Source organism: Micropterus dolomieu, linkage group LG21 (assembly GCF_021292245.1).
Source record: "Micropterus dolomieu isolate WLL.071019.BEF.003 ecotype Adirondacks linkage group LG21, ASM2129224v1, whole genome shotgun sequence".
In the NCBI taxonomy this organism is placed as follows: Eukaryota; Metazoa; Chordata; class Actinopteri; order Centrarchiformes; family Centrarchidae; genus Micropterus; species Micropterus dolomieu.
In genome coordinates, this window is record NC_060170.1 from 7,519,444 (window position 1) to 7,535,966 (window position 16,523).

Consider the following 16,523-nt stretch of genomic DNA (forward strand, 5'->3'; position numbering starts at 1 on the left):
TCAGCTGGAAACTCAAGTTTAAATGTCTTTTCATTTATATTGAGGTTTTAACACTAAACAGTAGCTAATGCACTTAATTCTTGCTGTAAAAATTGAGGCACTCAAACATGTTCATATGGTTAGTATTTAATCTCAAAGAAAACAAAAGGCAATAAGTCATGCTCCAATTAAATTACAAAAACACACACAAGAAGGAATTATAGTGAGCCTCAAGCACTTTGAGCGCATTATGCTTAAATCCTGTATTCTTTTGAACTTAGCTTCTAGATAAGTATCTGGAGCAATACACATTTCACAGGTTTTCTAGCTTTTATTGAGGTCTACCTGCTAACATATTAATGTTGGTGATAGGCACTCGACAGACTTCATATCCAAAAATTGAACTGCAGTTTTGTCTCTAAGGTTTTCATTTTCTTGTAGCTTGACTTGACTTTGTGCATCAGCATCAGCCTGATTCTTAACCGCGGTCTTGGCCACTGAACTGTATTCAAATCTCCTGTCTCTCAATGGGTTTCAGCCTCTCCACTTAACCCTCTTGTGCTCTGGTTTATAACCACTGGGCAGGCTAAAATTGCCTCTCCTTCGACCCTGCAGTAACAGCACCAGTAGGTGGTGGAGTCCTTTCCCAGCTCCAGTCCCAGCCTGAGAAAAGAAGGACAGAGACAGAGAGAGAGAGAGAGAGATCTGGGCACACTGTTGGTGTCACAGTGCTGAGCTTTAGGAGAGGGCCAGTTGGACATGCCGAGATGACTTGGCAATGTCTGATTTGTTACATGATTTGGCCGCCATGGCTGCAACAGAGCCTCATTTAAATTCATGTGTTTCTTTTTAATCCTCTTCCCCGCCCGGAGTCGAGTTCAGAGAGTGGTTTTTGGTAAGTTCATGGATGGTTCTGGGGAAAAGCCGACTAGTCTTTTTCTAAAGACAATAGCTGTTGGCAACTATGGGCAAAAGTAGCTGGTTGATGAAGAAATGTAACTTTTTCAGAGGTAAAGATGTGGCAATTCTGATAATGTTTAACCATTTTCTCTCATATTAAGCCCTAATTAACAGAACGGCATTTGTAGGTTTGTTTTATTCATTACTATTGTATTCATTACAATTACATTACTGTTGAAGCCTCTGACCTCCGATTCATTTGGTTTACAGCTAAATGTTTACTGAAAGAAGTTATACAGCACATTTTACTTTTAAAGAACATTTGCTTTTTAACAACATAGCCTAACTGGTGAACATAATGCTGTTCGGAAAAGGATCTCTTATGTTAGTGCTTTCCATTAGCACATTAGATGTTACACAAAGTGTCAGGCATAAAGGCACAAACCAGCCTGCATTTTGTTTTATTTCACTTCCCCTGACTTTGATACAATCACGAGTCCTGTGGGCCAGACCCTGATTATGACATGGCCCTCTCAGGGCCCTCTCAGGGCCATGTCATAATCAACATTTCTTTAAAGATGTATATATGTTTTGTCATCAAATGGCAGTGCAAGATGTTTTTGATAAGTGACCCCTCTGGAAATTAAACCTATATCTCTGGAAGAGCTAACCATAACATTAGCTGGTGCTCTAAGGAATAGGTTAGACAGAAGGTGAGGTAAAGATGTGATGTGATCACAGTCAACAGATAGAGACAATAGCAGGTACAGATATATCGCCCAGGACAGAGTTGAAATGTTTCAACTTGGGCAAAAGATTTTCGCTTATCCTGGGGCTCTATGAACAGTGTTTCCCCTATATGCATTCAGAAGCGGCAGTGCACCGCTGCTGAATCATGACCGCCGCTACTAATATTTCCCACGATCATTAAACTATGCGCTACAAACGTTTTCATTCGCACACTGTGCGAGCACGTCAACACTCAATGCTTGGCTAGCTTCTTCTCATCGTTTTATGCAAAACATCTACGTGACAGATGGTGTTATAAGAGCAACTCCTGTAAGGAATCGGAAGGTGCGTAGCGAGTGTTTGATTGTCCGAGCGGCAGAAAGTGAAGGTGAACGCAAGCAGAGGAAAATATTCTGGCAGTAAATGTATGTGTCAGTTACAGTGTGTCAGCTTCTCAAGACCAAGAAAAGTATGTTTCCCCACCTGCTGGAAAAGTGAAGCCTGTGTGCGCTAGCTAACACCTCCGAACATTGAATTTCCCCTTGTGGGATTAATAAAGCATATCTTCTTCTTCTTCTTCTTCTTCTTCTTCTTCTCCCCTTCAGACTGCGCAGCTGAGCAGGAAAGCTTCTACAGTAGGTTGCGTCTTTTGGCTCTATGTAACTTAACATTAGCTCAATTTCTAGAAAGTAACTGGAAGCTGCATTTTATTACCACCTACTTATTCAATGTTGAGAACATCAATTACAAACTGAGAGTAAACTGGCGTAGCTCTGTCCTGTACAGACTGAATCAAATATTTTTCAGTTTTCAGATGAGTTTGAAAGGTGGTGGTTAGGAAAAGAAAGGATGGTGGTGACTGGAGGAGCTGAGGTTAGTAAAGCAAATTAGTGATACAAACTAGTCCTTTTAAGAGAATGAGGAGACGTTTCTTTTTGGATTTTAATGTGCACCTCAGAAGGGAGGAGGTTTCTCATGTTGCCTATTTTTTTATATTATGTCAAAAGTTGTAAAATGAAGACACAAAAGGCAAACATGAACAATCTTATCAATAATAATTTGGCAGGGTTTTCCTACCATTTAGGCTTAGGGGGTGATGCACAAAATATGCTGTGCCATAAATGTAACATCACTGTGGAGAGCATCAGAATCAACCAAATTACTTTCCCCAAATCTAAAGGTTGTAGTTCCTCCCCAGTAGACCGATCTTTATTTATTATCTGCTCTAGCTTTTCCAACTATTTGTTCAGAGATATGGTGAAAATAATGGTCCAATGTGATGTGATATTATATATTTTTCATTGGAAACCATAAACTTTCTTGGGGGACGACCCCTAACCCCCCCACTCCCCCGACCGCCACCAGAACATTAATCTAAAGCTCACATTAAACTGGGAAAACACTGACATTTTTAGCTATTCTAATGTGCAGCGCATGCTCATGGACACAAGAACAATGTTGCTTAGACATGTTGTGTTGGGGTTTTATATTCAGACAAACATTTTGCTCCACCTCCACTGCAACAACTCCATCCTAGGGGAAACACTGATGAATGTACTTTTTTAACAGAAGAGGGCTCCACTGGTGGGGCGTACATTGGAAGTTTGCGTACAGCTAATGTCTGTACAGTCAATATATTGGCTGTTTGCGGGGAAATAAACATAAACAACACACAGCGGTCAAATTTGTGCAAATAATCAGTATCTCACCTTTTACAGTACATTAATGCCTAAGGGTACAATGGCAGAAAAGAACAAATCCCCTCTAATTTCTCTTAAGTGGCAGCGGCTTGTGACTTGAGACACGTGTGTCTGTGTGACTTCTGAGCACCATAACAACTGTGTTCACATTGGTGATGACAAGCAACCTGACTAGTGACGTTCTAGTCTCTCTCTCTCTCTCTCTCTCTCTCTCTCACACACACACACACACAATTGTCAACCTCCAGCGCCCTTCATCTGGGAGCTGACACCTGTTCCCATGGCAACACTATCAATAGGGGACCGACCGGGGTCAACAAGTCGCTCTCTCACCGCCTCTCACTCCTCCCTGCACAGGTCCTGACATTTGGAGCTCTGTCGGGCTGTGTACCTGTTCATCCCTGAACAATCTTTCCTGGTTGGACATATTCTCATTCTATTTATTTCTCTTGCTCTGTCTTTCGTCCCGATAACGCACATGCAAAAACATTTCATTTAACTTATTGTCATCCTATTGACCCCCAGCTCTCTGTCAAAGGTAATGGTTTTACCATAAAAAAAGGTGAATTGAAAAACAACTGGAAATTAAAATAACTCTCAAGGATTCACTGTGCAAATCTTTGCATTTTGCAGCAAAACTCACTCAAAACTGCCTTTTATGGCCACATTCGCCATAAATTACAATTAGCAATTTCATAATGGCATTAATTTACACTCACATACCATGATTTCAGCAAATATCAACTAAGCCATGAGTAATGAATTTAGAGAAACGTTCAGGAATTTATTCAGCTGGAACTTGACTTATTGAAATGGGTTAGTGGATTAGCAGAGATGGGTGTAATTATGAAATGAATGCAACCGCATAATGGGCTTTGCCATTTTGGACAATACAGAGCTCCTCGTCTATAGTTCTTTACTTAAAAAAAAGAGACAAGAAGTAGGTGGACTGCTCCTTTTTGTATATGATTGTGTTGTTATTTTTCCATTAACATTTTTTAATTAATATTATAATTACAAGCTACATATTTTTAGAGCACATTCAGTTTTCTAAATAGCTGTGTCTGGTATAGGCTGATGAGGAGTCACAACAGTTTCAGACGAAAGGATTAAATCAGCTTTCATTTCATGGGAAAATGCACATGGATAAAACTGCTGGGGCTGTTTGCCACCACTACAGCAGAATAAATCAATGCTCATCCGGACAACGATCAGGACAGGAGGGCCAGCTTCACCTCATGCCATATGCAAAGTGCGTGCTATAAATCTGGACATGGTTAGGGATGTGTCAATAATAGTGTCACTTTTTCTCAACAAGGAACTGGTGTTCTGGCCTCAGCTAACCCGGTTTAATCCCACTCCCAGTGGTATACTGCAGAGTTGATCTGAGTCGCACACTTTGTTGGAGAGAATGCCAGTGGCTGTCAGACAGCCACCTGCCCGTGTGTCTCTGCCTGGGGAAGGGCTGCCAGGCCAAAACCCACTGATTAGGTTATTTCTGAATCTGATTTTGCCTCCATTTCCACATGGTTTCACTTAAAAATAAAAATAAATAAAAGGATCATTTTGGTACATGGTGGAAGCAGAGGAGAAGCTTTCTTTCCCTGATTAATAGACCTAATAAAAAGGTCAATATGAAAAGAGGTCTGAATTTACTGTATCTATTCCTGAATGGCGTCCAGAGACAACATACATGACACATATAGACACAGGTGTTTAAATGTAACTACTGGAAATGATCTTTTTCAATGTCAGAACAAATTACATTCTTTTTACAGTGATAAATTTCTCTCCCCAGTACAAGGCTTTGTTTTAATTGAAAATTATTTAATGATATATAAATATCCATATCTGGCTGCTGAATAATTACAAACCCTTGGTTTATAAAATAAATTTATTCTAATAAAGGAAAGAGGGCAGTCGGCCCCTTTTCTGATTTGTGTTTGTTATTTGTGTTTTTCTTTATGGTTAGTGCTGAAACAATTGGTAATTTTATCAATAGTCAATCCACGTAAAATTAATGCCAACAATTATGATATTGAAACTTCCTCTAGTTTTAGCTTCTCATATGTGAGAAGTTCATGCTTTTCTATGTTGATACTTTAAACCTTTGGGTTGTAACCTGCTCTTTCTTGGTCACTCTGCATCACCCTACGTCAGCTGCCAGTGGGAGCAAGATTATCAGCAGATTGTAACTCTTTCTCAGTATTTAGGCTTTGGCAAGTTTTGACTGTCTCCTGTTGTGAACAAACAGTGTGGATTTGTGCATTTTATATCAAATAATTTGGAGACTCAAAATTCCTTCTCTCTCTCTCTCTCTGAGAGAAAGAGGAGGGGGTTTGAGATATCAACCCTCAACAGACAGCTGAAGCAACTCCAAGGAGGAGGTGAAAGGTACTATCCCTAAGTGCTGTTTCTGGGCAGTTCGATCGTAACACTTGCCACCTCTGATGCCGCAGCCAGATAACGCTTGGTGCCTGACAAAGTGACAAAGAAATGACAAAGAAACACTAACCAGAGATTACAAACAGCCGATCAAAACTCTTTTGGAAAGAGGGCAGGAAACCCTAAACTGCCCCCCCAAACACGTAACCATGGCAACTTACCTTCCTCTTTGTTTAATTGTCGCACATCAAAGGATATTCTCCTTTCACACCCAGTTGTAAATTCGTGAGGAACTCCAGGAAACCAGAGGACAGCCCTGAACTCCTTTGTGTAAACCAGAGTACTGTCTCCTCAAAACTCAAAGCATTACCTTGTTTAATTAAATAATCTTTAAGTTAATTAATTAGGTCTCTCCACTCCATTTGAGTAGTTATGTTACCATGTTGGTGTTATTTGTTTTTGAAAAAGAACCTAAATAATTTTATAAGGGGAGTTAATTTTGCAGTTTTAATCTTCAGCAAGGGTCCCTGACCTTTATTAATTTTATGTTGTAATCAATGCTTTGTTCCCAACACTTTCTGACACTTCCTTTAGAAAGGATATGATAAAGAAATGTCATCCTATACTTATTTAAGGTTAAATGACTAAATTCCCCAGCTCCTGAGCAGAAGGTTGTTTTAGGGTTAATCAAAGCTTTCCTCATGTAACCCGAGCTCCCCCAAGTGGACAAAATAAGTATTACATGCCATCGTCTGAAATGCCGTTTAATGTTTAAATGTCACTCTGTATTTATCTTGTCCATAATCTGATGCCATTTGTGGATCTTGCTTATATTCTCTAAGAATGTGTAACAGCCAATATATCCAGAAATTTAGTTAAGTTCCTCTCATCTGATGTGATTCCTACGAAATGCTAACCTCAAGGTTTAACTAACAATTGTTTTCCTTTTTATCAAATGTGTAGCAGACCTAAAATTTTTAGTTATGCATTTTAATAAATTTATGAGAATTGATACCCAATTATGAATTAATATTCATAAAATCTAATTTTCCTCGTTTCAGGGCACCACCAGAGTTCTTATAATCCTAGAGTCTCCGGACCTCTAGGTAGTTTTGAATAATTATACAATTATTACTAGTGATCAGTTAGTTAATAATTGCTCAATTATCTTAAATCAGTCAGTCAGTCTCATATCTAAAGGGTCAATTCTCTTGGCAGGAACTAGAAATAGGCAACACACACAGCTCTTCATTATATTACAGTGAATTTATTCTCTAACTAATGTGATAAGAAGATGGTTGGATACAGGGAACATAAACATTTGCTGAACAATGAGCCTGGAGGTTCGATTGTGGGAAGCATTTGACTCATACGGCATAGAAGAGCTAATGAAAGTAAACTAATACTATAGTTTAGGAGTTTAATGGACATCTGATCACAGAACGTGTGTTAAGTCTTACTGCTTGTCGACAGCCTGCTTTTGGCCTGTTGCACGGGTCCCACGCTAGCTGCCCGATCCTGGCTTTTTGCTAGGGATTCTCCGGGGTTCTCCGTGTCTGATTGAAAACGCCTCCTCCGTCTGGCAATTCGGCTGTTTTCAGGTTTCCTTCGTTGTAGCTGGCGAGACCACGTGGCTTGGTCTGACCTCGGTGAAGTTGGCTCGACGAAAAAGGCTTAAAATGGAACTTGGTCGTTCCTGAATTAGTCCAGTGTAACTTAACGGACTGATAACTTTAACAAACAAAAGAAATAAAGAAAATAAAACAAACTGAAGGCAGATCGATGTCGCGGCACTTCACGTGTGTAGCTTCAGGCGAACAAAAGGCCTGTCTCGCTGGCCAAGTCTGGGCGTTGCCTGGCGAGGCACGCCACACGCGTGCCGAAGCGTCCAGCGAGCAGAGCAGAGTGGCAGAGAGCCAACAGCGAAGAGAAGAGAGCGAGGTCGTGTGTTGCTCTTTTGTTGTCTGGGGCGTGGTTCCCCAGGGGGCGTCTCAGGTTTCCCAAGGGACTGCCTTTCTAAACTTAATGTCTAAAGAAAAGAAATCTATTTGCACGTATTATAATCAAATATTTTCCACAATCGAACCTCAATGGTTGAACGGTTGTACTGTTCTTAGGCATTTGGTAACAGGAAACAATTGTCACATTATTGGTCAGGATATTTATACATTTAACGGCATTTCCGACGAGGCATGTAATACTTATTTCGTCCACTTGGGGGAGCTCAGGTTACATGAGGAAAGCTTGGATTAAATCAAAGATCGTCTCTCCTTAGGAACCGGGGAATTTGTTGATTCATCCTTAAATTCAAGCTGGCAATTAAGAGTATCGTAAAACATTCCTTTGTCATCATTTCTAAAGAAATTTTGTAGGAAAGTATTATGAACAAGCATTGATTACATTAGATGAAGGAGTGTCTTGCTAAAAATAAAAACACTGCACAAGTAACTTCTTTTCAGCACTAATATCAACAACAGATAGCAACAACAGTTAACATAACTACTCAAATAGAGGCAAACATATTCAGTTAACTAAAGATTTAATTAAATGCTTTGAGTCTTTGGAGACTGCAGTCCTTTTACATTGAAAGTTCAGTGTCTGGACCATGTCACACTTGGGTGAGACAGGGGTTTTCCTTTTTGATGTGGTAATAAAACAAAGGATAAGGTCAGTTGCCACGGAAACGTGTGTGGGGGGCCAGTTTTGATAGGCTGTTCAGGGAGATGCCAATGGCTGGTTCGTGTCCCTTTGTCAGCTTAACAGTCAGGCCCCGCGTTATCAGCTTTGGAATCAAAAATGTGCCAGTTTAATGGTCGGGATAGCACTTAGAGAAAGCAACTTTGACCCCTCCCCTTCTTCTCTGGGGAGGAGAAAGGAATTTAGGGTAGCTCCAAATTTATTCAATGTGAAATGCACAAATCCACACCGTTGTTCACTACAGTTAAATGTTCATATACAATTTCCTACTAAATTATCCATGGAAGCGCTCGTGTTCATCACCAGCCTCTCAGTTAAAGTGGAATGTCTACTCTTTTCTTGGATGACCCGAGCACCACCAAGGGGACAAGAAAGGTATAACACGCAAGTGTTTAAAACTCGGCTTACACTGACAGAATTGTTAAGTAGGCCTAACTATCACCATGTAATTGCATAAACGAAATTTTACTGTCACGCCTACATCTAAATTGTCTCACGAGTTAAAACCAGTAACCAGCAAGTATACTGAGGACAGGTAACCAAGCTTTGTTACGTTTTATATAACCATTATAACCTTTTTCCATAGTGTTTAGCCTTGTTTTAACTGTCTTTATCCGAATGTTTAGAACTAAGTATTTTTCCAAATGTCGATATTGTGGAGAGAGAGATTAAAGGGAAATACGCGCAACGTATATTTCTTTATCCCAAAAGTTAACACCTTAGCGACGTTTGGGAGACCATCCCTAAAATGACGTCACACTACCTAGCGGGATCAATAAAAAGGCCCTGCTGTCTGTTGTTCCAGCTTCTTCCTCTTCAAAGAAAACCTCTTCTTTTAAACTTTCTTGAAACTAAACGTATACGTTCTCTTAACTTCCTTTACTTTTGAAATTCCGATTTTTGTTTCGTACTTAAATCTCCTTCAGACGAGCTGAGAAAGCTACGACCCTGAATTCTAAATTTCTTAGCGGGAGATTTGATTTTTTTTTATTCTGTTTGGAGCTGCCTGCTTAATCTCAGCAACATTAAATAGCCTATATTCCAGAGGCCTCGCGAATCTAGAGTCCCTATACACAGAACTTACGCTCAGATCTGAGACTGACTGATTGACCTTACGATTTCATGAATTACCAGAACTTGGTATAATTCTCAGGCTATGCTCAAGGACCTAAAGCCTTGGGCGGACAAGCAAATCTTTAGGTGGTGCTCCTAATTTCGAGGTATAAATTAATATTCCCGGAAATATTAATTTTCATAACTGTATTAAAGTTTTACGTGGCCGAGGTCTGCTACATTAGTGGCCAAGTTACAATAACATATGGTTTAATAATTAAATAAATATAATTTAATATATCTATCTAAAGAAACCTAATTTCTTGACTGGCTACTCTCTGCTGTCTCAGAAGAGACACCTTTTGTGCTGTGTCAGCCACCGTAGCTGTCCTACGCTCTGTGTGGGGGCAATGGTAGACTAGACACTTGGCTGCAATTCACATCTTCACCTGTAGATGCCACTAAATCTTACACACTGAAACTTTAAGCAGCTAAACTAAAAGCTGTTGTAGCTGAATAAACAGAGGAAACTCTCCAGAGGAAACAGAATTAAACTTTTAGCTTCTGAAAAACATGTTTAGACACTGTAATAGAGCTCAGGAGTGATCAGGGGATGGCTCCTTTACTCCAAACAGTTTCAGGCAGGTGGATGGAGGATCTAGGAGGTGAGGAGCCACAAAATAAAGAAATGAGAAAGGCCCATTGTGAAGCTCAGTGTGGGCGGCTCTGACCCTGACTCTATGGGCAAAGAGGTAGAGCTGTGGTAGGCCAAATGAAGCCCGGTTGCCCACCTAGCAGCTCGCCACTTGAGAGGACACGTACCTGTCACTCAAAGCAGCCACATCCTTAAATGACCCTTCGCTCTGCCCCAAATACGCAGCTGGCCAATCACAGCACGGTATAACACATGCTCTAACTGAGGTCTGACACTTTCATGGGTGTGCTCCATTGATTCGATGCGAAATGTGTTGTATTCTAGTTTTTTTTTTTTTATGTATTTTTCTAAGATATCAAATACTTTTCCTGGGGCACTTGTAATAATTACAATCACTGCCCCCACTGAGGCTGAAAGGAGAAGCTCGATTTATTCACTTTCCAAAACCTAAAACAAATCCAGAAAAATGTAGTTTACAGTTACAGTAATATTTTTATCAGCTTGAGGTTGAAGTAAACTGTGCTCGTTACATGATAACATTTGCTGTTTTTCAATAACTAACGTTAATATTTGTGTATCTTTCACCAGGGGGCTCAGCAATGTGAGCACATCTAAATGTACTAGATGAAAACAAAACGGTTAGAGATCACGCCTCAATATTATAAATGGGATTGTTGCCACACTTTATAACAGTTAGACCGCAGCAAGTAACATTACTGTAGTGAATGGGTCTTCTACTGTGTTGTTATCCTGCGTTGTTATGTTGCAGTATTGTATACTTTGTCACATAGTTACATTGACTGAGACGGCGGAGAAGCTGTGTACCTGAGTATCGGTAAAAAGACAATAAATCTAAATTCAGTGTTACAAAGCAAACAGCGGCAGATCTGTGCTACGTAGCTGGCTTCCCCTGCTGTAGCCTCGCTATAGGCTAGTATAAACACAACGCTCCACATTTGCTTTGAACTGTTACATCATTTCTTGCAGGCTAAAATAAACACTTTGACATAATACCGGTGGTGCAAAGGATATTAATATGTATCGCCGGTGAAGTAATGTGGAAAGCCATACAGCTAAAGTTATAGTATTTTGCACCAGATAACATTAGCAACTGCTTGGTGTCAGCAAACTCTGTGTCGGTTTTGTTGGTTCCAAAAACAAAGTGGAGATCTCTCAAGCATTTCTGATGTTGACTGTGTTTTCACCCGATGTCGATCGGATTCTCTTTCATCCTGAAGGGCTATAGCACATAAAACAGTTCGATGGTTTTTATCCATACTCCATCTCTAACTGTGGTGTAGAATACAAAAGTCTTCACTTAGGATTAGGCATACTGGTCGTCAGAGGCAATAGTAAAACCCGGCTTGTGGATCGTTTTTATGTGAGATTACAACCCATTCACACAAATAAAGTTGATTCATTTCAATAAAAAACTACATATAGCCCCTTTTAATATAATTTAAACTGGTGTCCATGGAAATTGACCCACTTTTCAATCAAGCCGAAGTTTTTGGCACTTCTGTGTTGGCATCTTTTTTCAGCCCCAGAGGTTGCCGTTTGATCACAACCAATAGATTATTTTTGATTTGTGAAGCTCTGGTGTGTGTTCCTTGTCCTCTGCAGGACTCAGAAAAGAGGTCTGAGACTCGATGGAAGATGCAGAGACTGCTGGAGGTCCTAGAGAGCACCGCCCCCCCGGGAACAGACTCCGCCCTCAAGGACTCCACTGACAAGAGTAGTCGAGGACAGAAGCCACTGGCCTGTGGCCCTGAACCAGCCAGGTACTGGAATCACTCGTCACCAGATGGGTTCTGTTAATTGTATGACTTGTGATGATGGTGGTGTTGCTGGCTACTGTTTACCTGTTTAGAAAAACCCAGAACACACTGCAGCTGTTTCCTCACAGCCGCACAGTGGGCTGGACCAGAGTGCCGCTGAGGTTTGACTCCCACCGGAATCAGATTAGCTGTTGAGCGATCTCGTCAAAATATTCAAACAATGCATTTCTCTCTAAATAAGGCTATAAAGTCATAAACACACAGTGAAATAAGTTCTTATCCATGCTTTTAATGTTCTGTCTCTTCTTATATGTCTAATATATTTAGAAAAAAACAGTTTTGAGTAGTTAGGGTATTTCAACAACATATTTTCTTTTCCTGTAAATAAAGAAGAGACAAAGAAAAGTGATATTGGTCATAATTTATGAGCTTATCTTATGCTAATTGTAGAATGTTTATGTGATAAATGTAGTGGAGTAAAACTTTGTACAATGGAAAATATAGTGGAGGCAAAACGAAAGTCTCAAAAAGGAACATATAAAAATTTCTAAACTAGTATATACTTTCTTATACCGCACATCAAGGTTTTACTATTTTAGGAGACCATATTTTGGTTTTCAAAAAAGAGGACAGTGGGGGCAGGTCGTAGATGGTCACCTGCAGTGGGTGGAAGGTCGAGGCAGGGGGTGATTCAAGTAATTGTTGGCACTGTGGCAATGTGTATGGATGGGCATATTTGCACATTGGCATCCTGGCTCTGGCTAAATGTACATCTGTCCACTGCAGAGGCTCTATCCACCTGCCGGTAACTAGTATAAATTAGTGTATTAGTACAAAATTAAATAACATTTAATAAAAAGTTTAATGTTACTATGATACTAATATATTTATAGGTTACACTTTATTTGGCTAATGTCAGCCTACAGATTGTTTATAGTAGGCCTTTTTGTAACATTTCAACAGCTTATTGAGAACAATTTAACTAATTCACAAATAAAATTGTCTTCTGTTAAAATCTGATTAGGGTAATACTAGTGTATTCATTATAAGTTCAGATAATAGTATCATATATAGCTTACCACTAGTGTAATTATAGTTACAACAGTTTCATTATGGTACGTTGTTCTCACTCATTAAATATGCGTGCAATTAGTCTCTAATTTGTTAATGCTAATTGACATATGAGAGAGAGAGAGAGACTGTATTTAAGAATACTGTAGAGCTAGAGTTACTTCTCATCAATCCTGAGCCAAGACAGTCTGCTCCTGTTCCCCTCATCCTGTCCCTTCTCCACAGAGAAGAGACCCCGAACGCAGCCACAGATCCATTGTTCCTGATGGCCCGCTACAGGCCAGGTGACCTCGGCCTCGTACCTCGACCTACGTGGAAACACAAATCAGCCATCTCCAGGACTGGTGCTCCGTCCACCGGCACCCAGCTGCCTCTCAACAGGTTTGTTAAAACGTGGAGACTTACGTGTTTGCCTGCAGGGGGCAGCGTTGGGTCACATCAGTTTTTCCTGTGTGGAAATGTGTTTCACTCTGCACTTGAATCCTCCAAAAATAAGCTTTAGCTGATGCTTTTATCTAAAGTGACCTACAATAAGTGCATTTCAACCATGTGGGTACATTTCAAAAATGTAATCACACAAGTACATCAACTTCATTAAATATGTTTGTATTTGTTTGATATGTAACTGCTTCAGATGCTACATTTGTTTTGTTTTTATGTACCAATTGTCAGTCTGAACAGATGAGTTTTCAGTCTACAACAGAAGATGTGTAAAGTTTCTGCTGGGGAGCTTGGTCCACTATTGTGGAGCCAGGACCGTTTGTCCTGTCCCTGTTGTCCAAATGCACAAGGCAGGCTTACAGTATTGATGGCTAAAAAGCTGACTTTCTCTCAGTTTAGACTTTACACAGCAAAAGGGAACACCAGATTTTATACTGTGTTTATACTATTCTGATCCTTCAGGAAAGAGTAATGAAATGACTCCAAATTAGTGCTAATGTTGCTAACAAGTTTGCCAAAACAATTGTATAGTGATGATCTGTGATGGTCTGGGAATATATAAATAAAACTAAACCATAATCTTGGTTTGAGTATTTTTTTCTTTGATAAATGCTGCTGCTTTATCCGTCCCTCAGGAAACTCTGCAGTCAGAAGACATCCAGCTCTGTTGAGCCGTCTGACCAATCTGACGCAGCTACTCAACAGGCTGATTCAGAAGCAGGAGCCTCCACCTCTGCAGACTGCTGAACCAGATCCAGAAGAAAGATGAATGTTTTTCATCCCGCCTCAACAAAATTCAAAATAAAGGTTTCAGTCACTTTAATCTTGATTCTGTTCTGCTTGCTGATCTTTTTGTAGTTTTGTACATACTTACGGTATTTACATATTGCAGATATATTTTTTTTTATTACTGCTACAGTGGTCTCCAGCCACTGTTCAGTACTTGACATTAAATGGCTGCTCCTTCTATCTGTTGTGGGCCAACATTATTATTGTGGCACTATACATATCCCTCCCAGCACGAACAGTAAAGAAGATCTGTTCTCTATGGGGCCATCGTCACATCACGGCAGCTTCAACCACGGCAATCTCAAAACTGTTCTTCTGAAATCTGCATCAGCATGTCAACTTTGCAAAGGATGAACATTCTGGATCTGGATCATACAAACACCCGAGACTCATACAAGGCTGCACCCGGCTACTGCCTTGGCTGCTCAGACCATGAATCGCTACTATGAAGTGATTTGTGTTTCTAGCCAAGTCCTGCCTCGCAACGTTACTTGACCCCCAGGTCCACAGGCCATGTCATTTCCTCTTCCTTTTTACCTAGCCCTGTGACACATGGGTAACACCAATGTGAGAATGCTATCATCCCCCAGAAGCTCATACTGAAGTTGAGCCCCCTTAGCCTGCAGACCTCCCTTTGGATTCTGGACTTTCTCACAGAGAGACCCTAGACAGTATGGCTCCAGAATAGCACCTTAGCAGCCACCACACTCAATGAAGACCCCAGGGATGTTTGCCTTGCCCACTGCCATTCTGACCAGGTCCTGACCCACGACTGCTTCGCCAAATGACTCCAACGATATCAAGTTTGCGGATGTATTCTTCATTGCCAGCCCTGCATAAGTCAGTGCCACCCAAGTTAAACAAGTCTTGACATGCCACTGCACCTTCTACAGGAAGTCCCTACAGAGGACAGTGAAGATAGCAGACCCCCTTACTGGGACCTCTCTACCCTCCATCCATGACATTTACACTAAACGCTGCACAACCTGGGCCTTCAGGTCAAACAACAAAATGCCAAAAACAGTTCCTTGAATGGCCAATTGAGGCTCGTTCCAAAAGTGTGCATGTAAAAATGCCCAACTTTACAGCAGAAATAAACACATAAACAGCCTGGTACAAAAAAGGTTTTTGTCTCTATACCTAATTTTACCCTTCATGATCACTGAACGGCATTGTTATATAACTGACCCGTTAAAACAATATTTAGGCTTTAAGTTATGCATAGTTAAGGGCATGGCTGCTTTGAGTGACAGGTGGGTACCATCACAGGTGGCTACTTACAGCAACCAGGCTTCAACAAGTCCTCCACATCTCCACCATTGTTCATATTTGGATTAGCCAGGAGTTAGGCAAGTCAGCCACTGCCAAGAAGCAACAGCTGGAGCCGCCCACATTGAGCGTTTAATGATTTAAATGCTCAATGTGGGCGGCTCCAGCTGGTGGAGGGATGCGGTGCTTAGTTCTGGCTCGCCCAGTTTTAAGCAGGAAAAAATGGTGGCCTTGTCAAACTTTTGAATATAACAGCTAAACATTACATTAAAACATTGTTTATGAGAACTATTGAGGTGAGAAATAGACAATGCAGTTACAGATCTTGATCATATTTGATCAGTGCTGCCTAGTTTAAAAGTTTGATCTGAGATTTGTGAGTCTGGGGCATTTTTTCTGGATTGATAAAGTAGAGGTTGAGTCGTGTTCATGCAAAAACAGACACTGTGAACAGTCTATCAATTCCATCATGCATCATGCAGCCTGATCTGCTCTTCATAGAAAATGAATAGACTCCATCGACTTGACATACATCATTGCATCCAGTCTGCGCGCCACTTCAGAAACCCACAAACTGCTTCAAATTCTCACATTTGAGACTCTGGAACAGAGTATATTCTGCAGTTTTGCTTGATAAATGACAAACAATGAATTGGTTATCAAAATTGTTGTTGAATTATTTTATATTATTGTAAATTACTTTCAGTCCAAGTTAATAAGAAAAAGTGTCATCATATACAAATAATATAAATAACATAGTTTTGTAGTCACCAGCTAGTTAATATAAAGTCATTGTTAGTGTAATTAGTAAAGTGAAAATTGTTGCAAATCATGAGAGGACACGGTGTACAAAAACTCATTTTAAAAATCTTTATCCATGTGATCATTGACTTGATGTCAAACTTTTAACGTCTTCACTAATGTCTGACTGCATTAAATTACTTTACATTATAAAGAGGACCCTGAATCACAGATTAGAGGAACCCCAAGCAGATAAAAATGCAATAAGCAGTGTTTATAAAATGTTGGGCTAAGCTAAGGGGCCAAAGGTCAGACTGTTCAACCACGACGGCCTGC